Genomic DNA, 24,736 nt, shown 5'->3' with positions numbered 1-24,736 from the left:
TCTATGGAGGGGATGACAATGTGAGAAGAGCAAAAGCAGAAAGTCTAAGAGGACAATTTGATCAAATGAGGATGAGAGAGGATGAAAACATTGCAAAGTATGTTGAAAGAGTTAAAGCATGTGTAAGTGCAATCCGGGTAGCTGGTGGTGACATCAAAGGAGAAATAGTTGTAAGTAAAGTTCTTAGAACATTGCTTCCTGTTTATGCAATCAAAGTGTCTGCAATTCAGGAAAGAAGATGTGAAGCAAATCATCAGATAAATTTTGAGGCCATAGTTGGGAGATTAACTGCATTTGAACTAGATAACTTTGACAACTATGTTCCAGCTTCCAAGAACATGGAATTAGCATTTGAGGCCAAACTTTCACTCAACGAGAAAAGCAAAAAGAAACTTCAGTCAGAAAGTGAAGATGAATCAGATCTAAGCTCAGACAGTGATCTTGAAGTAATTGAAGCTCTTCTAGCAAGAAAATACTCTAGAGGCAGAGGAAAATATAAAGGTAAAGTTCCTCTAATATGTTTTTCATGTGAAGAAATTGGTCATATTGCAGCTAGGTGCCCGAACAAGCAGAACAATGATGAAAAGAAGGATCATAAATGGAATGGCAAGAAAGATTTCAAATCATTCAAGAACAAAGGTAAGAAATCATGTTTCATGGCTGAAAATTCTAAAGATTCTGATAACAGTGAGGATGAAATTGTTTATATTGATGTTAAAGATGATTTTGACAATGATGAGGAAGATAAAATTTCTCTTATCTCTCATATAAGTAAGAATTATACATGGATTATAGATAGTGGTTGCTCACATCATACGACTGGTGATAAAACTAAGTTTGATCAATTTGAAGATTATGATGGTGGCAGTGTAAGGTTTGGTAATAATGAACCTCATTTCATAAAAGGAAGAGGAAGAATTTGTCTAACCAAAGAACTTGTTTGTAATAATACCTATTGGGTTGAAGGTCTCAAACATAATTTGCTAAGTGTGGCACAGTTACTCAATACTGGATTCAAGGTGAAATTCATGCATGGAAAGGCAAGACTGTTGAATGAGCAAGGAAAGCTGATAGGATCTAGCACCCAAACTAGAGGTAACTTATTCTATCTAGAACTTGGTGAATGCTCATGTTTTATTGCTCAAATTGAAGAGAGTTGGTTATGGCATAAAAGGTTGTGTCATGTCAATTTTGATAATTTGATAAAAATAAGAAAATTCAAGAAAGTAAGAGGCATTCCTAACATTAAGAAACCTGAGGTTGGTCTATGCAAGAACTGTCAGATTGGTAAAATGGGAAGGACTAGTTTTAAAGGTAAAAACTATCAATCTGAAGACATATTAGAAATTGTGCATACTGATTTATGTGGACCTATTGGAATAGAAAGCTATACTGGAGAGAAAATTTTCATTCTCTTTGTTGATGATTACTCAAGAATGATGGCTATCATGTATCTAAGAAATAAATTAGAAGCATTTGAAAAATTCAAATGGTATTTGGCAAGAGTAGAAAAAGAAACAGGGAAAAGACTGAAATTTTTAAGGTCAGACAGAGGTGGTAAATTCATTTCACATGAATTCAATAACTTCTGCATTGAAAAAGGTATTAAAAGACAGGTTTCAGCACCAGGAACTCCAAAACAAAATGGAATAGCTGAAAGAAAAAATAGATCCATTATGGATTGTGCAAGAACCCTAATGATAGAAAAGAACATTGCTATCAAATACTGGAAGGAAGCCATCAACACTGCAGTTCATACATTAAACCGAGTACAGCTGAAAAAGGACTCATTCAAGAATCCCTATGAATTATGGTATGGCCACAAACCCAATGTAAGTTATCTGATTATCTTAAAATATTTGGAAGCAAATGTTATATTTTGAAAGAATCTAGAAAAGAAAAATTTGATGTAAAAGGTGATGAAGGAATATTTTTGGGATATTCTTGCAAAAGCAAAGCATATAGATGTTTAAATCTATCCACTCAAAAGGTCATAGAAAGTGCACATGTGAAAATTGATGAGTTTGCAGACAAATCAGAAGAAGAAAGAAAAAAGGTACCTAAAGACTACAAGAGATTTGTTTACATTGAACCAGATACTATACCAAGTATACCATTCACTCAAGAATCCTCAACTCCTGAGTCTTCAGTAACCGAGTTGCAAATAGTTCAAACTGAGCCTCAACAACTTTCAGACACTGTCGAGCAAGTGTCTACCGAGTCTGAATCAACTAATCCAATATCTACCAAGCCAAAACAACAAGAATCTGAAGTACAGAAGGATAACAATGAAATTCATTCAAGAGGCAAGGAACTTGTATTAGCAAAATATGTCAGAAGACATCATGCACCAGATCAGATCATTGGAGACAAATCTAAAGGAACCCTGACAAGAAGTAAGTTGAAAAATACTTGTTTACTTGCTGATTTTGAACCTAGAAGTATTAAGGATGCACTGGCAAATTATAGTTGGATTGAGGCAATGAATGAGGAAATAGAACAGATAGAGAAAAACAAGACATGGACTCTTGTACCCAGGCCTAAAGACAAGAATATAATTGGAACCAAGTGGGTATTCAGAAACAAGTTGACTGAAGATGGTAAGGTATCTAGAAACAAAGCTAGATTGGTATGCAAACGATACTCACAAGAAGAAGGTATAGATTATGGAGAAACTTTTGCTCCTGTTGCAAGATTGGAAGGAGTCAGAACCTTACTTGCATATGCTACTCACAAAGGATTCAAAGTTTATCAGATGGATGTCAAGTCAGCATTCCTCAATGGAATACTGGATGAAGAAGTTTACATTGAACAACCTAAAGGTTTTGCTGATCCAGATAAAAGGAACATGGTCTACAAATTACACAAGGCACTGTATGGTCTGAAACAAGCTCCTAGAGCATGGTATGAAAGATTGCATAATTATCTTATTTAGATTGGTTTTCAAAGAGCTAATGATAATAGTAGCTTGTATATAAAGGAAGGTCTAGATAATAAGATTGTCTTGGCAGAAATATTTGTAGATGATACTGTTTTCACAAGGCATGATGATCTTTGCAAAGAATTTTCAGAACAAATGAACAAGGATTTTGAAATGTCTATGTTTGGTGAGATAAAATTCTTTGTTGATCTTCAAATCCAACAAAATAAGAATGGCATCTTCATCACTCAGTCAAAATACATCAAGGAGATATTGAAAAAGTTTGGTATGGAGGACTGTAAACCTGTTGGAACTCCTATGTGTACTGGATTGAAACTTACAAAAGATGATGAATCCAAAGAGGTAGATCAAACATTGTATAGATCTATGATTGGAAAATTGTAGTATGTAGTTCATACCAGGCCAGATATTGTTCTCGCAGTTGGTATTGTTGCAAGATTTTCAGCAAAACCAAGAGAAACTCACCTGATGGAAATCAAGAGAATAATGAGATATTTGAAAGGAACTGAAGATTATGGGCTAAGGTACAAATTTGGAGGTAATTTGGATTTGAAAGTTTTAACTGATGCTGAATGGGAAGGGAACCTTGATGACAGAAAAAGCACAAGTGGAGGAGCATTCTTTCTTGGAAAGAGATTGGTTTCTTGGACAAGCAAAAAGAAAAATTGTACATCCCAATCTACAGCAGAGGCGGAGTATGTTGCTGCAGCAGTAAATTGTTCTAATAATGTTTGGTTTAAGCAACTATTGCAAAGAATGAAGATGGAAATCAAAGAACCAATTGTTATGTTCTGTGATAATACAAGTGCAATCAATATATCCAAGAATCCAGTGATGCATTCCAAGACCAAGCATATTGCAATCAAATATCATTTTGTCAGAGAATTGGTGCAAGACAAGGAGATTAGATTGGAATATGTCCACACAAAGGAACAAATTGCTGATATATTCACAAAGCCCTTGTCTAAGGATACATTTTTATATCTTAGAGGTAAGTTAGGGGTCATTCCCCTATTTGAAGTTCACTAAAGGAAGCTTTAGTGATGCATCAACGCATACTAGATTGAAGATCTATCTGTTGATGCAGTTTAATCAAAAATCATTGCATATGAATCAGTACTATAGGTACATTGAAATTCACTTTACTTCTGTTGTCTTTGGCATGTGTTGTCAAAGAGGGAGAGATTTACTGTCATATCCTTCTGAAATTTATGAGACTTAAAAAATCTGCTATGAAGCTCCTTAAAAGAAGGAGACTAGTGAAAGAGGGAGAAGTCTGTTATCTTGTTTTCAAAATTTCATTCTGTTATAACATGTTGTGTTGCCATCAATGCCAAAGAGGGAGATTGTTGGATAGTTTTGTCCTTGATGTCACACAAAATGTCATATCAGTCTTTAATCTCAGTTAACCGAGTTTAGACAATGATAACCGAGCTCACTCGGTCATCAAAGGAAAGATGGAGAAGTCACTTTTCACTGAGCTCACTCGGTCATTGAAGGAAAGATGGAGAAGTCAGTTTTCACCGAGCTCACTCGGTCATCGAAGGAAAGATGGAGAAGTTAGTTTTCACCGAGCTCACTCAGTCATCAAAGAAAAGATGGAGAAGTCAATTTTCACTGAGCTCACTCGGTCATCAAAGTGGAGTCGGTTTCATCAAGCTCACTCGGTCATCATAGGGAACTCAGTGCTTACCAAGTTCACTCGGCAACTGAAGGATTTCACAGAATTCTCTGTATTAACCGGGCTCAGTCAGTTAACATAGGAATTATTTTTGAACAGAGTTTACCATGCTAGGTCGGCCAGTAAAGGGATTTGTTAAATCTTGCAATTCAGCCGACTGTTGGAATAATTGTTTTCCAAGTTATTTGAGCCGACTTGATAATCTGAAATATATATATATAGAGTTATTCAAGTTGTAAAAGTGTGTGAGAAAAAAGGTGTAAAAAAAAGTGAAGAACAAGAGAAGCAAGGATGCGAAAGCAAATACTTGGATAAGAGGAGACTGAGCGAATCCTGATGAAGGATTAAAGGAGCTATAAAGTTGTATTTGATGAGTAAGGATCCAATCAAGCTGAACAGAGATCTGTAATCAACAAAAGATAAGTTGCATATTATTCAGGTCACTTCATTGTTGCTTTATAACCTTTGCAGCAGTAAATCCAAATCTCTTAATAGAGTTGGTTTAACAGCCATTTTGTAAATCCTCTAACAAGGTGACAATTCAGTTGAATTGTTCTAAAGACCTCTAGCAAGGCCACTTCTAACAGAGTGTTTAAATCCTCTAACAAAGTCACAGCTAACAGTGTGTTTTTGTAACCCTTAACAGGGTTGGCTCCTAACAGGGCTCACTTTAGAAGAGTGAAAAATAGTAACTAGTTACATTGGTGGTTTTTCCCATATTGGGTTTCCACATTAAATCTAGTGTCTCTAGTGTTTGAGTTTGCTTAATTGTTTTGATATCAGTTCTTAATGATTGTTATTATTTGCTGCAATATCAAGTTTCCGTAATCTGTAAAATAGATCAAACTTTTAGACATCTAAGGGACTGTGAAATGTTTTTGTAGTAACTGATTCACCCCCTCCCCCTCTCAGTTACTTCATTCTCATTTCCAACAGAATTTTTAAAATATTTTTTTGATTTGAATCACTCCTTATTACTTTATACTCCTTGTACATCACCTTTGTACATTTCTCCATACATAAACATGTATCTCCCCCTTTTTTGTCACTTATGTTGAATAGTGAGATTCAATTATGTCCTAGGGAGTATACCAAACTCTTTCAAAAATGGGTGATGAAATCTCAAAATAATAGCCATTCTATTATCCCAATTATCCTTGAGTGTCTCAAGAACTTTTCATGCAATCTCCAGTCTGGTTATGAGATTTTTCATGTTGTTTATAATAGACACTTATGGACTTTGCATAAGGTCCTTTAAAAACTATAAATGTCTCTACATTACTTCTAAATGAGGTGATGCTTGAATAGAAGTGACCTCATTTCTCATATTACACTCCTCATACAACAATGAGGTAAAAGCACAAACTTATGTCATCTTTTATAAAGAAATGTGATATCAGAATGTGACAGTTCAACATTAATGACAAAAGAAATAGTATTTGTGTTTAAAATATGAAGATGATGTAAACTGATGAAATGTGTAGAATTGGATGAATTTTATGCCTATAATTTTTATTATTTTTTTGAGTGAGAATTTATTCATTTTATTCTATCTTGAAGTCCCTTTTTTCACTATAAAAAATATAGGGTGTAGTTCCCGTCAAACAAGTATATGCAAATCATCTTTTTTTGTTCTAATTTGAAAATATCCTATAGATGACATGTATAGCTAGTGAAATATATGTATGTATGTATATATATATATATATATATATATATATATATATATATATATATATTTGATGTATATTTTCTTTGTTATAAGTACTCAAGTTTGACCTTATTAGAATCCAACAATTTTTTCTTCCCGTCAAAACTTTCCTATCAAATATATACCTTCTTGAAAAAAAATTACATATTTGTGAAGAGAATTTTGGATATAATTTACTATTTTTTACCTTTTTGGAGGGAGCATCTTCTGAAATGTTGAAATATCAACTTATAATATTTTGAGATTATAACATATTATAACTAATCAAAACACTAAAAAATTTATATAATGATGATATTGAATATGAAATCTATAAAATGGTATATTTAGTTTTTGAAAAAAAATGAGTTTTGATAGAGAAATGAGATTTGACCAAAACAAGTTTTGGTATCATAAATGGTGACACAAATCTATGCTTTTACCTATTTGAAGAAGATGAATGACCCTGATATAGACACAAAAGAAAAACTTATGAAGTGGTTAGAATTTTTTTTAAAATAAAGTATTGTAGAAGGTTTCCATTGAGATTGCTATTAAGAAGGTTGAGATCTCCACTTTGATTACTAATTTGGAGAAATTGGTAACTAGTGCCAATACATTATTCTCTAAAATGTGCAATGTTCAAAGATTTACAAAGGAGATAAGGGAGAAAATGGATAAATAGATGCAGATATATATAAATGTGGATTAGACATGAAATAGGATCCTTTTTCATGTCTAATCCATATTTCTATATATCTGCATCTATTTATCCATTTTCTCCCTTATCTCCTTTGTAAATCTTATAACATTGCACATTTTAGAGAATAATGTATTGGCACTAGTTACCAATTTCTCCAAATTAGTAATCAAAGTGGAGATCTCAACTTTCTTAATAGAAATCTCAATGGAAACCTTCTCTAGTACTTTATTTTTAAAAAAAATTCTAACCACTTCATAAGTTTCTCTTGTGTGTCTATATCAGGGTCATTCATCTTCTTCATTATCTTGATTAATTTCTCAATTATAGGGGCCTTCTCATCCAAATCATCAACAACAATAGTATCAAGAAATATATCTCTAATGTCTGAAATTACTTTCCTTTCTTGATGTTATCTTCTCATCTCCTCTTGCTTGGTCTTACTATCCAACAAGTCACTCAATGTTCTCATCTACTAAACACCCAATTTAGATGTGTCACAATTTTGAATCACGGTCTCCTCATCTAGAGTAATAGGTCTACTTTTTGTGGCTTGAGTTGACTACTTCACCTTCTTCTTCAATATCCTTCCATTGGAGTCTGGTGTGCTAGAGCTCAACACTAATTGGTATTCTTGTATAGGAATATCTAGACTTGTCCTTTATGGTTCCTCTTTTATTTCTTAAACCTTCTTAGGCTCTTCATCTATTTTCTTCTCCTTAGGTTTTTTCTCTTGTTGTATTGGTTTAGGTATCTATTTATCATAATATACTCTATTGTCCTACCTCATTTTCTCCCTCCTATGGAGGTAGGGTTTTCATTAGTTGCAAATATTCACCAATTGGCAAATTCTACTAGTTGACAAAATGGATTTGGTGAATGAGAACCACATACAGCTCTAGCCATGTTGCAAATTTTTCTAATTATTTGATCCACCACCTAGGTCAATTATAAATTTCTTTATATATTATTGGGCCACACCCTAGCATGGCCATCAATGGATTCTATTATTAGGAAAGGCTTAAGTCTAACAATTTTGCCACAATTTTCAAGTGTGTCTTGTAGTGCCTCTCCCATTTGATTTCTGTAAGTCGTCCTGATGGATGCAACCTTGCTGATCTTTTGTTGTGATGGATCATGATTGTGACCCTGAGTGGTCTACACCGTTGAGGTGTTGGGATTTATGTTTCTTTATCAGTTGCTTTGATTATGCTTTTCACTGATCTTTGAGATTATGATGTGATTTTTGGTTCATTGAGGTTTGTGCTAGTGGTTACCAGGATCGATGTGGTATCATGAGGTTGTTCTGTGATTACCCTGAGATGTGTGCATAGATTGCACTGTGTACCATTACCATGCTACACTGGACTAGGTTCCTATAGTAGTGGTTAGTCATGTTTATGACTGTGTTTGATTATGTGTTTTAAGTGCCTTTTTAATGCAGAGTAACCAATCATTATTAAATGCTTAAGTAATTAGAATGGATTGTTCTTGTTGGATTATTTGGTTATGTGCTGCGGACATTTACCTTGTTATATTTCTGATTAGAGAGATAATTATTACTCTTGTGATGTTTTACATTTGAGATGACCTGAGGGTCAAATGTTACTCTTTGATTCCAATATCATAGATATTAGACTACTATGCTGATCAGTTAATCATATTGCATGATGATGCCATTTTGAGATGACAGTGGGTTTTATGATGTTTTCTGGTTATCTGATATTTGGACATACCTCTGATTTTGTTATGTGATGGATTTAATGCTATGGTTATTTACTTCATTCTTGCGTTGTTATGCTTTATGCGAATGTGAGTGATGTAAATAGATTATTTTAATATAATTAAATAAATGGTTAAATTAGGTGATTTAATGCATTTATTGCTTCGGCTATGTTATTATATTCAATTGCACTTGATCGTGTTGTTTAGTGTGCAAGATTTATATCCCTGGCAGTGGCACATGGAGTTAGTGATTCAGCTGTTCATATTTTGCCAATGTCGCCTTTGTATGGTCGACATATCCTTAATTAAATGTTTAAATTAAACCTTTTGGTGATTATTAAATCCGAACTCATTTGCATTATGTGATTAGACTAGTAAGCGTGTCTGTGCATTTAGAGTTTTGCTTTGTCGCAAAAGTTGTTCAGGAGATTTATGTGTTTTTGGGTTTTCGAGCTTTTTAATTGATTTATTTTAATTTTTGGCAGCTTTGCCATAGATGAATTCTTATTTATAGGAATAGCCTATTGTCATTTGGGTTGATTCAAGGTTTAACTGGATTGGCTGGTTAAATGACCTAATCGATTATTCACCCAAAAAGTGAATAAGTATCCAAAAAGGAATTTAATTCCTCACTTCTCACTTTAAAATTGGAAAGTTGGAGAGTAAAACCCAAAATCCTCTTTATGAGGATTTACTGTTTTGTTCGTTGTGGGAGCTACAGGCGTGGGATCATTGTGAGGTTTGGCTCGTTGGATCTAGCTCGGGGAAACCTTGGATTGCCGCGATCTTTAGCTACTTCTGCGGGATATTTATTTTATGGTTCAGATTCCCGTTTTGCCCATTTGGCTGTGAGGTAGGGCTTTCCCATTTTATTGTTTCTACTCTGTTTCTGCTTTTGTTTTTGGTAGCCATTTGTTTGGAGGCTGAGAACTAGTGTTCCCCTCCGTTTCTGTATGCTAGTTCTACCCGGTTGGGTGGATATGAACATTTCTCTATTTTTTGAGATGAGGGTTTGGGATTTTACGCTGTTATGCTGGCCGTTTTTGCATACTGTGTCTGATTTCATTTATTTTTGGATTTTTGGGGTTTTTGAACCCAAAGGCGAAATGGGTTTTAATTTTGAAGTTTTTCAATTTTTGGGGTTTTTACCTCATTTTGTGTGCTGCCCTATTTTCTTAGGTTTTCTTGGCACAATGTGGGTCATGGACCTTGATGATCTGTTTGGATATCAGTCAAACCACTTTTGCACTTTTATGTTGCATTGGGATGCGTGTCACATTAGTACTCCCGACGTTGTGTTCGGTTGAGTGATTTTATACCTGGTGTTATGGTTTCCTTTAGACCTTTGCTTTTGTTTCGTGAACACTAGGATTCGGGTAGAATCCATACTCTCGGATTGAGGCCGATTGAGTGAGTTCATGATGTTTGGTCTTGTTACATCATTGGGATTCATGTAGAATCCATACTCTCGGATTGAGGCCGGTTGAGTGTTTTCATGATGTATGATTTTATTGGCTTTGGGATTCATGTAGAATCCATCCTTCCCGTGTTGCTTTCAGTTGGGTGTTTTCTTTGCATTGTGTTCTCATTCCTATCCTTGTGTTATGATCTTCGTGATGGTGGTGCGCCACACATGAGTACGTATACGTACATTTGTTGGGTGACTTGCGAGGCCCGATCTTCTGTGGATTTGCTGAAAGTTATGATTATTGGGGTTGGGATGGGAGTATGCATGCCCACGGGCACTTGTCGTAGGATGAGCATGGGTAGGGTAGGGTAGCATATGGAGGGGGCTTCTATCTCGCAGCCTGGTGACCTTAGTCCCATAGGGTTGGCAGAGGAAGTTTTAAATAAGTGATAATTAAAGAAAATGTGTGACTGGTAATAAAACTTAAGATAATAAAATGTGTGTGCGGGGCCCTCCATTGAGGAGTTGAAACGCATGATCTGAGCTTGGTCTTGTCGATGCCAAGTGACTCTCCATGATGTCAGCCCCTACTTAGTAGCCTTTTGAGTGTCTGACCAGGACCTTTTCTCCTTGCATTGTCTTAGGTTCTTGGTTGCAACCATCATACTGTCTGGCATGAGTGTTAGCCTTGGATGTTGTGCTTTATGTGTGTTTGTGGTTGGGTCATTATCTCCATTAGCACGACAGGTGTGGACCTACGGGTGCCATGTGGTTGGGAGGCGTAGCTACCTTCACTACTGCTAGGGATCAGTGTACAGAGATGATCTTTTGTCCTAGTGTGACCGTTGCTAGATGTCTTCACTTGGTACTTCGAGTTTCGGAGTATGCTTTCTTGTGATTTATGCTTTCTTTGGGATGCTTTTATATCATGTTTAGATGATGTTATTTTATTTGACACATTCCCTTATTATGATATTTAGCATATGATTAGATGCTGTGAATTGTTGTATTAGCATATCTATTGCTTACTGTTGTTTAGCATGTGATAGGTGATGTTATCTACTGTAGGATTATCTTATGCGTTATCACTAGCATGTTAGATTTTCTTATGCTATTATTGTTGCATGTTTTAGTAGTGACGTCCCTATTACGACAGTACCAACGATTTGGTCGGTTGCTTGGGATGTTATGCACGAGGGATGGCTAGGACCCACGATGGTCTTATGATGCTATTGACGGTTGGGAGGAACCGCGTACTTAGTTTGGTTGTTTTGTTCCTAAGATGTATTTCTGTTCATTGCAATGTTTCTTTTGTTCCTTGCGATGTTTATTTCAGTATGTTCTTTTCTTTCATGGTTTAGATGGATAGATGTTCTTCATTCTGTGTTGTTCTTGCACTCAAGTGTTCATTCCTCAAGCCTTTGTGGATCCGGTACTCCCTGGTGTGGAGGTTCTTTGCCCTATTTTGGTCTTTTTTGCTTCTGGGAGTGTTTTCGTGTTTCTATGGGTGACATTTGTTCAGCATGGTGTGACACTTTGAAAAGTATCGCATGCCCATGCAAACTATGTCGTACGACACTGTAAATTATCGCATGGCTTCTTGAGAAATCTCGTACGACACTGGAAGAGTGTCGCACACCTTCTTGAGAAATTTTGTATGATGCTGAAAAGTGTCACATGCCTTCTTGAGAAATGTCGTACGACATTGGAAAAGTGTCGCACACGTTAAAGAGAAGTATCGCCCTCCCTTAGTAAAAAGTGTCGCACGGGTTTTGTGAAAAACCTACGCGTGCTTAAGATATATTTTAATATATGCGACAAATTGTTTGAGATAGGTTTCAGACCTCTCAGAGATAAGTTATGGATTCTAGGAAATTTTAGGGCTTCAGAAATCTAGACTTAGCCAATTTTCAGGGCTTTAGGATTTCAGGCTTAGCCAAATTTTGGGATTCTGCATTTTACCCTAGTTTGGTGTTTTGTTGATGAGTGGTCATTTCTTGTGCCCTCATCTTGTTGTGGTGATTGTTGGCTTTTGTTTGGGTGTGTCAGTTGGGTAGTGGCATTCGGAGATTCGTTGGTTGTCGGGATTGTGTTGAAGTCTTCCGTTGCGATCGTTGTGATCCCTGTATGATGTTGTCATGTGCATTCATACTTATAAAAAAAAAATATCTTGGCTTGATTTGAATCCTTGTTTCCAAGGATCTCCGGGCGGGGCATTACATGCCTTCTTGGACACAATTAATTCTCCCTTAGTATTATAAATAATTTTTGGAAGAGGTAGCCAATTTTCTTACTATTTATCAAGACGTGTTGTGGTTTCAAAATGCATGCCCCATTTCACCTAGAAATCAGGTCCTCCTAATTTATTTTTCTACTTCTTGGATCCCTAGTCTGGGGTTTGAGTCTTTTTAGGTTTTTGCATAGTGTTTTTACCTAAGAGATTCCTAGAAACTATATTTTGAAGGAGAAAAGTCATTCTTTTTGCATATTTAAAGATATGCACTAGCACACCTAACACATCTCACTAGGTATGCTAGTGTGTTATGTTACCTAAGTCACATAGGGGAAAGCACTTCCCTCTTGAAAGTGTGTAGTTGCACACCCCCAAGAGGTGTGCTAAGCCCTAGACCTATCAATTTTGGGACCCCGGCTTCTTCCCTCATCACTTTCCTCCTCTCACTCTACCTCCCACATCGCCATATCTCTTGTGGTGCACTTCTCTACTCCACCTGCATGTGAAACATTAAACAACACCTAAGTGAAAGGTGCATAGCTTTGCACCTTTTTTTTGCATTAAATCTTTAAAAACCTTAAAAACTTAATAAACTACACCTAGTTAAAGGTGTGTAGCTGCAGACTTATCTAGGGTGCATAGCCGCGCACCTTCACTAATGAACATTGTTATAGAAAAAAAGTGCACACTTAGTGCACCCTATAAGGTGAGTTAAGTGTGAACTTTCATTTTTTAAAGTTTGTACAAAGAAAAAAGTGCACCTAGCACACCTCTAAGGTGTGCCAGGTGGCTCTTTTTTGCTTGTTAGAGGCTAAAATGAGGTTTTTGCATGTTTTGTGATTTTTTTGTGTTCTTGATCTTTTTTTCATAATTAGGGTTTGTTTAAGGTTTGATTTTCATCTCTTTAGACTAATGTCTGCTTCTTTGTGTAGGTAAAAAGGCATCCTAAACTTGTCGAGGTCATAACTTTTGACCTAGAGCTTAGAATTAAAAACTGTTTACACCATTAGAAAGAAGAATGAAAAATCTAATTTTAGTCCCTAAAATAGTGAGCCTTTAGATGCCCAATTTTAGGGATTGATGAAGGTTTTAACTTAAAATTTTGAGTAGAAGACCTCTGAAAAAGCTACTTAAAAAGACCTAGGAAAAACTTGCAAAAAAGTATGACAAAGTTTCAAACATTTGATCATTTTGGACAAATTTGAAGGACTTGGTCTCTGACTAGGAAGGATCAGGTAGTCAGAGAGAAGAAAGAATCAAGCAATTTACACTGAAGATCAAAGATATAGAGGTTGGATACATGAACCAAAATAGGTTCTTCATCTTATGAAACTATTTATGATAAGATTTAACATAGGTGCCATGGGATTTTAGAAGCAGAAGGAGTTGAGGACTATGAATTTTGTTGTCTAAAAAGAGGGTATAAATCATCAAAAGGATCAAATTAGGTACACAAAAGTGATCTAAAACCTCATTTGAACAAAACCCAGAAACTATTTTCAAAATTGAGAACTTTGATTTTTTGGTGAAATGAGCCTCCAAGCTTTCAAGCTTCACAGGTGCACTAGTGCGCAAGGTGTACAGATGTGCCAAGTGTGTAGGTGTGCTTCTTCTAAGGTATGCTAGAATTTTTTGAAGAAGTTAGAGGTGCACAGATAGTTAACTGCTAGTTCCAAATTTAGAGCTTTCCATGCACCAAAAATGCATTCTGATGGCAGTTTAACTCCTACAAACATCTAGTGAATGTGGAGATTCTATTTTTGGCATCTCCAAAGACTCCTACATCATCTAATGGATGTCTTCTTCTTATTTTCTCATGCTTTCTTTGTTTTAAGTCATGTAAAGGCTCATGCATCCATTTAATAAGATAAATAAGGATGGAGTCCTACTCAGCACCTGTTAGAGAGTTAGTTTGTACATAAATAGATTTATTTTATTAGTTTAGAAGCATATGTTTGCATAAAGAGATCTCTCACTCTCAACACAAATTGAGGAGATGATTTTCTATAAATTCAAAAATGTAATATGTATTCAAGGCCGCCATTAATTTGATGCAATAATATATGCTATTGTTGCTCGCATTTGGAGTGTAGTGATTCTTACCTAAGTGTGTTATATTGTGTGAATGTATGTTCATAAAGTTTAATTGAGATAATATTTTTATTGCATTATTATGGTTGTACAATCTTTTAATTCTTGTGTTTGCTATGGGTCTACAAATTCCACTAACATACTTAGTTCGAGAAGAGATCATCTATAGTATTCCTGCATAGCCTTTTGTCTAGCATGAGTGCATTTTTTGTGGCCTTGCAATCTAATGAAAAGTGAAACATCTTACAGTTATTGAATTCCCATCAATGATCGCATTAGTGGAATTAAGGAGGCATTGCTCCTATTTTCATTAGTTACCTACTGATCTATTCAAAGGCTTAATTCATAGACATTTTGTTTCCATAGCTTATGTCCATTAGGAATTTCCCTTTCATGTTATTTTCTTAAACTTCTTGTTACCTTATCTTTGTTATTTGCTTTGCTAACCCCTAGTGAAATTAGGAATTCATATAGTTGCATTGTTAGATTGCATTCATTAGAAAAAGTAGAAAATACCAACAAACATATCTCTTTTGTGGTTAATTTTAAAACAACAAGTAGATTGATCATTTGATTTGAAATTAGTTTGAACTAAAAAAGGCCTCCTTATGAACAAACACTTATCTTCAATTGAGTAGATTCTAATAGGTCACAAGCTCACTCGGAACCTTGGAGTTGATTCCAGATCAACTTTTCAAGAGAGGAGTTTTAAAGGTCCATACTTTAGAAATTAAATTAATTTCTTATAAAGTGATTAAATAAATTAAAATTAAAAATTAAAAGGTGACTTTATATTTAATTAATTTAATTAATTATTGCATTACAAGGGAGAAGCTTCTAGAGTGTGTATTAATTACTGGAAAGGTGGAAGCCTCTAGTAATTTAATTTTTTAGAAGAACAATTAATTGTAAGGGAGGAGTTTCTAGAGAGTGCATTAATTATTGGAAGGGGGAAGTTTCTAGCACTTGCAATTAATCAATGTTTTAGTTCCTTCTAGAAGGATAAAGGAAAAGGATAAATAGGGGTGGAGTCTCATTGTCGAGCATCGAATTTTTGTGAATAACATTTAATAAGAGCTTGGATATGTGAATCCCATATCTTTCTTGGCAATAGGGGACATTCATTCTCTCTTGTAACATTATAGATGTCATTCCCTTGGGGTTTGGCCTTTGGAATACATTGCTTGTACTTGATTTCATCATTTTGAGAATTAATGTAATTTCAACATTGGTTCCATCTTCAGTTTGCATTAAAAAATCTATTTCAGCAATTGGTTCAGTTTTGGGCATTCCAAGGTGCCCATTACAGTGGTATCAGAGCCATTTCTAGGGTATCCATTACAGTGGTATCAGAGCCATTTCCAAAGCTATCCATTAAAGTGGTATCAGAGCCATTTCCAGAGCTACCACTTACAATGGTATCAGAGCTTTCTTGCAAAGTGTTTCACCCCATTATAGTGGTATCAGAGCTTGCTTGCAAAGTGTTTCATGAAGTTATAACCAATAGGTGGGGTGCCCATTATAATTGGGAGCTACCCATTATAGTGGTATCAGAGCTATAAGTCATGCCATCCTATGGAGGTCTTATAGGGAATTTGGGATAGTCAGATAGAGGGAAAAATGTTTGACAAAATGCTCAAATGATTATTGGGTATATTAGAGGATGGGCAGGGGATGCAACAAGAGCAGAATAGGTATATGGATATGATGCAACATGAGCAGAATAGGTGAATGAATATGATGTTGCAGCTTATGGCTAGATAGATGAGCATCAATATTGAAGATTTGTATGTTGCTCCAATGTAGGAGGTAGTTGATTCCTCAGGTCGGATCAAGACACATATACAACCAAACTATGATGTTGGTGATGTGGGTGTTTTAGTGGAATCAATAGATGAGAGTTTATGTAATTTTGATTCACAACTTGATGTTGAGTCATGTCTACAAAGTCGGGAGTCTATGGTTGAGGCTTTGTTAGGAGATGTTAATGCAAATAGTATAGACACATCTAATGATCCATTTGATGATGTTATGAGATGTACTAGGTATGATACCCCTTCTCAAATATTGGGTGATGACTTCAAGGATGTTTTGGATGGGTCTTAGGATTGATGCTTATACATTCTTACTATTGAGGTGGAAGCTAAGACATGCAAGGAGATTGATACGAAAAGGACTTCCATATCTTCAGATGAGGAGTTGGTTTATTTTTCTATTGTGACAGTTAATGATGTTCCTCTGTCCATATATTTTGATGCGGCTACACCTATTATTGATACAGTTAGCATGAGTGCATCTAGTTTTCTTGTAGCTACATCTATTTCAATGCATGTTGGTGATGACCAAGGTTCCAACCCAATATATATTATGTGGATGGATATAAGGAAGAAGAGATTTCATAGATCTTCTATAGAGTTCCCTTCTGGTGACATTTTGACTTCTACAACATCAGGACACGTCTTGGGTGCTAGGTTGTAAGACATGTGGTTGGTCCTAATGATGCTGGATAGCAGTTGGTTTACTATCCACAAGGATATTACATATTACTTCAATTGGGATCTAGGTGGAGGTTGGAGTTCATTGTATTGTTAGATTGCTTGAGGACAAACAATTTCAAGGAGGGTAGACTGTAATGTCCCCAATTTAGCAATTAAATTAATTTCTTATAAAGTCATTAAATAAATTAAAATTGAAAATTAAAAGGTGAATTTATATTTAATTAATTTAATTAATTATTGCATTACAAGTGAGAAGCTTCTAGAGTGTGTATTAGTTATTAGAAAGGTGGAAGACTCTAGTAATTTAATTTTCTAGAAGCACAATTAATTGCAAGGGAGGAGTTTCTATAGAGTGCATTAATTATTGGGAGGGGGAAGTTTCTAGCACTTGCAATTAATTAATGTTTTAGTTTCTTCTGGAAGGGCAAAGGAAAAGGATAAATAGGGGTGAGAGTCTCATTGTTGAGCATCAGATTTTTGTGAATGACATTTGATAAGAGCTTGGATGTGTGAATCACATATCTTTCTTGGCAATAGGGGATGTTCATCCTCTCTTGTAACATTCTAGACATCATTCCCTTGGGGTTTTTCCTTTGGAATACATTTCTTATACATGATTTCATCATTTTGAGAATTAATATAATTTCAACATTGGTTCCATCTTTAGTTTGCATTAAAAAATCTATTTCAGCAATTGGTTTAGTTTTGGGCATTCCAGGGTGCCCATTACAGTGGTATCAGAGCCATTTTTAGGGTATCCATTACAGTGGTATCAGAGCCCTTTCCAAAGCTACCCCTTATAGTGGTATCAGAGCTTACTTGCAAAGTGTTTTAGGAAGTTATAACTAGTAGGTGGGGTGTCCATTATAATTGGGAGCTTCCCATGTAGATTGATCATTTGATATGAAATTAGTTTGAACTAGCAAATGCCTCCTTATGAACAAACACATTTATCTTCAACTAAGTAGATTCTAGTAGGTCACAAGCTCACCTGGAACCTTGGAGTTGATCCCAAATCAACTTTTCAAGAGAGGAGTTTGAAAGGATTCTTGTCATCAAGCATCATGCAAAATGATAGATCAATAGAAGTGGTACTAGAAAGAGGGCCTAAAAACCATTTTGCTAAAAAAATCCAAGTTTTTGTTTGAAAATTCTACAATTTTTTTAAAAAAATCTAAGTCTATAAATTTTTAACATGTGTACAAGTATGCAAGTACACAAGTGCAATATTTTGAGAAAGTGTGCTTCTTTAGAGGTGCATTTTTCCAAAATAAACATAATGCAAACAATAGAATATCATATTAAAATTTTCAAGTAAATTTGCAATCAAAACTAGATCCAACATATGGACATGGCATGCCACCTTTTTCCTTACACTTTGGGGGAAATGGAATTCAATTGTTGCCTCAATCTTCCACTAGCATCGATAAGGGATTGGAACTCTTTTGAGAGCAAGTTTCTAAAACAATTCAAGATCTATATTGATCTAGCTATCCTACATCATCAATTCATCTCAATTAAGAAGGATCCCCACGAGAGTATTTCACAATTTAATCATTGCTTCTATACAATGTATCAAAGAATGGAGTTTCCATACACTATACCATAAGAGGCTGTCATCCAAATCTATTTTGGAACAATGGATTCATTAACTTCTATTTTTGTAAGAAGGATTCCACCCAAAGACATTGATACCATTGAAAAGGTATTTAGAGAGGATATTACATTTGCAAAGCAAGTTACTACTGCTCCAATGCCAACAATTACATATTTAGGGTATAAGTCTCAAAAGACTGCTTTCTTTGAGCAAAAGGCAACTGCATCCACTGAAGTAGAAAACAATATGGCTAGAGAGTTTAAGGCCATGATGGAGATGATGTCTCTTTTATCAAATAAACTCATTAAATAAAGTTGGATTCCTCAAGAAACCAAGGCAATCATCCAAGACAACTTACTACCAAAAATAGTTATTCTCAAAATTAGAGCAAAAATTTTGGCCTTTACAACAACACCAACAATGAGAATAATGGTATTACAGGTATGAGTCCAAGTGGAAATGAATATGGTTACAATGATATTTTGGTTTAGCCTCCCCAAATCATGAAGGAACAACCTTTGTAGTTTAGTGCAATGATGTTTGAATCATATGATAAATCTAAAGGAGGACAAAATGATGAAGATGATCAAGAGGAGCTTTTGTTCTCATTCAATGAAGAAATTCTTCCAATTGTTGATGTTACAATAAGTGTGGATAAGCCAAAAAAATTTGAGGGTGTAGAAAATTTTGAAGTTCCAAAACTCCATGGAGTTGTGAAAATTCTCAAAGTTGCAAAAAGTGATGGAAATGTGGAAGATCCTTAGGTTGCTAAGATTTTTGAATCTAGAAATCATCAAGAAGAAGATACCAATTCTTCCTATTGTGATATTGATCCCTCATTTAATAATGATAAGATACTTGCATCAAAACAAGATATGTCATTAGAAGAGATGGATAGAGTATTCAATTTGGTCTCAAGCTTGATAGAGGAAATCTCTATTTGTGGGTATTCTACACATATATCAAACCATGCAATAACTGAGTCATGTAGAATCCATCCATTTGGATTTCATTCAGAAGAAAGTTGTCCTAATTTCTTGCTAGCTTAGAAGATTGCAATGGAGGGAAAGTATGATTTTGAGCAGGCTTCTTTGGGATATGAGGTAGAAAACATCTTGATCAATGATAGTAATAATTCTTTTAATTTGAAAGGAAGGCTAGTGTTTGATATTTCTAGTCTGAAGGAACCTCAAGTGTTTCCATGTACGTGTGGAGTTGTGTACCATGCAATAAGACCACTAGAAGGAGAAATTATAATGTGTGGGTGTACCCTTATGGTGGGGAATTTTTTAGATCAGGTGATATTTTCCCATTATCCCTCTCAATTTGATGATTTTCAATTTGAATATGATGCTAAAGCTAAGAGAACTTGTTTATGGATTTACCATGGTCATGGAGAGTTACCACAGCTTTTGATTTTTGTGATTTGTGCCCACAATTTGAACCAAGATTGCTCAAATTTTATTTCTTTGTGTACAAAGACAAGTCAACATTTTTTAGAACAATAGGGGTGGTTCATTGCTATTGCACATAACAAGAAATCCACTAATAACCACCCCACATTCTTATTTTTCAAGGTTTTATGTTTATAGCTTTTTTTTTGTTTTTGTTTTTATTCTTATTCTTTTTTAGTCTTTCTAGTTAGGTGTTAGTTTTTCTTAAGTCAATTCCTTTTTTTGGGTTTCATTTCTTTTTCTCTTTTAGTTGTGTTAGTATGGGGGTTAGGTGCAATCAAGACTCATTCTTGAAGTATTTCATAAATCACTCCTTGTGATTTCAACTTTTAGGAAGAGTTATTTCTTTGCCAAAGCATTCAGATTATTATGTTCTTGTACAAATTGGAGAATGGGCGTTACTTGCAGTAATAGGTGATTTTTAGTCTTGAATTCAAAATTGCAAATCAACAAGTTTTCAACACTTTGCAAATTCAGAAATTGATTGTCTTAAGTGTTTTCAAACCAAGGTCAATGTCAACAAGGGATAGTCTAAACCCTAATGGTTCAAATAGAAGGGTCTTCTTGAAGGAATTGCTAAGATCATTTTTTGGTGTGAGAGTTTCTAAAAGTTCTTAAAAGAGGAATGCAAGGGATATTCACTAAAGATTGAATCTAAGAAATGACACCAATGCCTTGGCCACACAGTCTAAGTGTGGTCAGGGTACAAAAAGAAAAGGGTGTTAAGAATGAAATATTCTACAAAATTTGAGAAAGGTAATCTAACTATAAGATTATGCATTGTAAATAAGCTATCCAATATCAAAATAATTGATTCATCGAAGAATCAAATGGTGAAATTGTGAGCTACATGAAGAAAGTATTCGGAAGACTACTGAAGGCTTTAGATAAAAAGTGATAACCTATTAAAAGCCCTCAAAATTGATTCTCTCATCTGGCTAGACAAGGGATTGATAAACAACCATCATAAGAAATCCCAATGAATGGATTGAAAGGGTAGAAGATTGTTTCCAAGTTGTCAAAAACTTTTGATAGATTGCATCCTAAGATGTTGAAGGAAATAGATATACTAAAAACACACACTAAACTTAGAGATTTGAGATTTTGAGGTTTTGATTGTTAAGTGACTCAAAATACACTTGGATTATTTAAGATTTAGATGGTGCTTGACACATATCAGAGAAATGTTTTTTAATGAAGAAATGCCTTTGTCATTTCTTCCTCTCTTTTTTGCTAGGGCTATTTGTTGCGGTTTCACAATGCACACCCCATTTTTCCTAGAAATGGGGACCCCTTAATTTATTTTTTAGCTTTCTAAATCCCTACTCTAGGGTTTGAGTCTTTTTAGGGTTTTGCATAATATTTTTACCTAGTTTGGGGTTTCTACCCAGAAACCTAGATTCCTAGAAACCATGTTCTAAAGGAGAAAAGTCATTCTTTTTGCATATAAAGATGCACACCTAGTACACCTCACCAAGGTGATAGTGTATTGAGTTACCTAAGGAACATAGGGGAAAGTACTTACCTCTTGAAAGTGTGTAGCTACACACCCCTAAGAGGTGAACTAAGCCACGAACCTATAAAGCCCAGGACCCCCACTTCTTCCCTCTTCACTTTTCTCCTCTCGCTTCACCTCCCACATCGATGCACCTCCTAAGGTGTGTTTATCCACTCCACTTGTACACAAAAAATGAAACAACACCTAAGTGAAAGGTGCATAGTTGTACACCTTTTTTTTTTGCATTAAATCTTTAAAAAAACTAAAAAACTTTAAAAACTACACCTAGTTAAATATGCATAACCATGCAACTTCACTAATGAAACATTTCTATAGAGAAAAGGTGCACATTTAGTGCATTCTCTAAGGTTTTCTAAGTGCACACTTTAATTTTTTAAAGTTTGTATAAGGCAAAAGACACACCTAGCACACTTTTCAGGTGTGTTAGGTGCATTTTTTTTCTTATTAGAGGCTAAAATGAGGTTTTTGGATGTTTTGTGATGTTTTTGAATTCTTGGTATTTTTTGTGATAATTAGGGTTTGTGTAAGGTTTTATTTTCATCTCTCCAGACTCATGTTTTCTTCTTTGTGTAGGTAAAAAGCCATCCTAAACTTGTTGAGGTCATAACTTTTGACCTAGAGCTCAGAATTTAGAACCGTTTACACTATTGGAAAGAAGGACTAAAAATCTAATTTTAGTCCCTAAAATAGTGAGCCTTTAGCTATCTAGTTTTAGGGACCAATGAGGGTTTCAACTTGAAATTTGAGTCTAAGACCTCCAAAATTACCAATTAAAAAGACCTAGGAAAAACTTGTAAAAAGTATGAAAAAGTTTCAAACATTTGATCATTTTGGAAAAATCTAGAGCACTTGATATTTGACTAGAAAGGATTGGGTAGTTAGAGAGAAGAAAGAATCAAGAAATTTACACTAAAGATCAAAGATATAGAGGTTGGATACATGAACCAGAACAAGTTCTTCATCTTATGCAACTATTTATGACAAGATCTAACACAAAAGCCTTGGGATTTTAGGAGCAGAAGGAGTTCAGGACTATGAAATTTTTTGGCTACAAAGATAGTATAAATCATTAAAAAGATCAAATTAAGTACACAAAAGTGATCTGAAACCCCATTTGAGCAAAACCCATAAACTATTTTCAAAATTTAGAACTTTGATTTTTTAGCGAATTGAGCTTCTAAGCTTCCAAGCTTTAGAGGTGCGCAGGTGCACTTCTTTCAAGGTGCATCAGAAGTTTTTGAAAAATTCAAAGGTACATTGACAGTTAATTTCTAGTTCAAAATTTATAGCTTTCTATGCATCGAAAATGCATTCTAACAGTAGTTTAATTCCTACAAACATCTAGTGAACATGAAGATTCTATTTTTGGCATCTCCAAAGGCTCATACATCATCTAATGGCTTTCTTCTTCTTATTTTCTCATGATTTATTTGTTTAAGACATGTAAAGGCTCATGCATCTATTTAATAATATAAATAAAGATGGAGTCCTACTCAACACCTATTAGAGAGTTAGTTTGTACATAAATAGATTGATTTTACTAGTTTAGAAGCATATATTTGCATAAAAATATCTCTCACTCTCAACACAAATTGAGGAGATGATTTCCCATAAATTAAAAAATGTAATATGTATTCAAAGTCGCTATTATTTTGTGCAATAATATATGCTATTGGTGCTCGCATTTGGAGTGTAGTGATTCTTTCCTAATTGTGTTATATTTTGTGAATGTATGTTCATGAAGTGTAATTAAGCCAATAGTTTTATTGCATTTTTTTGGTTGTGCAATCTTTTAATTCTGGTGTTTCCTCTGGGTTTACAAATTCTACTACCATACTTAGTTCATTAAGAGATCATCTATATTGTTCTTGCATAGCTTTTTGTCTCACATAAGCGTACTTTCTATGGCCTTGTGATCTAATGAAAAGTGAAACATCTTATGATTATTGAGTTCTCATTGGCAATTGCATTAGTGGAATTAAGGAAGCACTGCTCCTATTTTCATTGGTTACGTACCGATCTTTTCAAAGGCTTAATTCATAGATGTGTTGTTTCCATAGCTTATGTCCATTAGGAATTTCCCTTCCATGTTATTTGCTTAAACTTCTTGTTACCTTATCTTTTTTGTGTACTTTGATAACCCCTGGTTAAATTAGGAATTCATATAGTTGCATTGTTAGATTGCATTCATTAGAAAAAATAGAAAATACCAAAAAACATATATCTTTTTTGGTTAATTTTGAAACAACAAGCAGATTGATCATTTGATCCAAAATTGGTTTGAACTAGCAAAGGCCTCTTCATGAACAAACACATTTATCTTCAACTAAGTGGATTCCAATAGGTCGCAAGATCACCCGAAACCTTGGAGTTGATCCCAAATCAGCTTTTCAAGATAGGAGTTTGAAAGGATTCCTACCCTTAAGCATCATGCAAAATGAGATCTCAACAACACATATTTTAAATCGTGACCATTTTATGTCCTCTTTTGATCATAACAAATGATTGGACATACCATGTTCACCTCAAAAATTACATAAGATGTGTCACTATTAAACAAGCTTTACCAAATATTTGTATACCATATAAGATTCTTGCTGATTTTTTTGAAGAAAGGTCCAAGGAGCTTAGGAGCACTATAAATATATTCATAACCAACTTCAGTTTACACAATTTGTTTGGTTCTAATCTCTCCAATTTGATCAATAGTGAAAAATTCTTAGGAGATTTGTGCTAGAGATAGCTGCTATTGATTAATTAGAAGTTTACAATTTTTAGTTCATTCTTATTGAGTGGGAAGTCAAGACAAATTAGTAATGTAGTGGGAACTAGTTGGGAAACATTGAACATGATTTTATAATTATATTTGATTTCATAGGGCCGAAGAATCAAATTATTTATTATTAGTTGTAGTTACTAGTGTATATTGTAGCATGTGTCACTCATTCCTCATCAGTAAGTTCAATCTTTTTTTTCCATCCTTTATTTGGTTAAAAATGTAAAATAGGAAGAAGGATAGGACCCTTGAATGTGGGGAAATCCAAGAGAGGCATGAAAAAAGGAAAACCTTAACATCATACTTTGGTCGTGAACATTAGTAAGTTTCATCATCATGGTTTACTAAAGAAGGAACATCATCACAACATCAACCACAATTACAAGATTCACAACCCACATTCGCAAACCTTATTGAACAAGT

This window comes from Cupressus sempervirens, chromosome 3, assembly GCF_028749045.1.
Source record: "Cupressus sempervirens isolate cs-2001-9-10 chromosome 3, ASM2874904v1, whole genome shotgun sequence".
NCBI classification, from domain to species: domain Eukaryota; kingdom Viridiplantae; phylum Streptophyta; class Pinopsida; order Cupressales; family Cupressaceae; genus Cupressus; species Cupressus sempervirens.
This window is presented reverse-complemented; position numbering follows the sequence as displayed.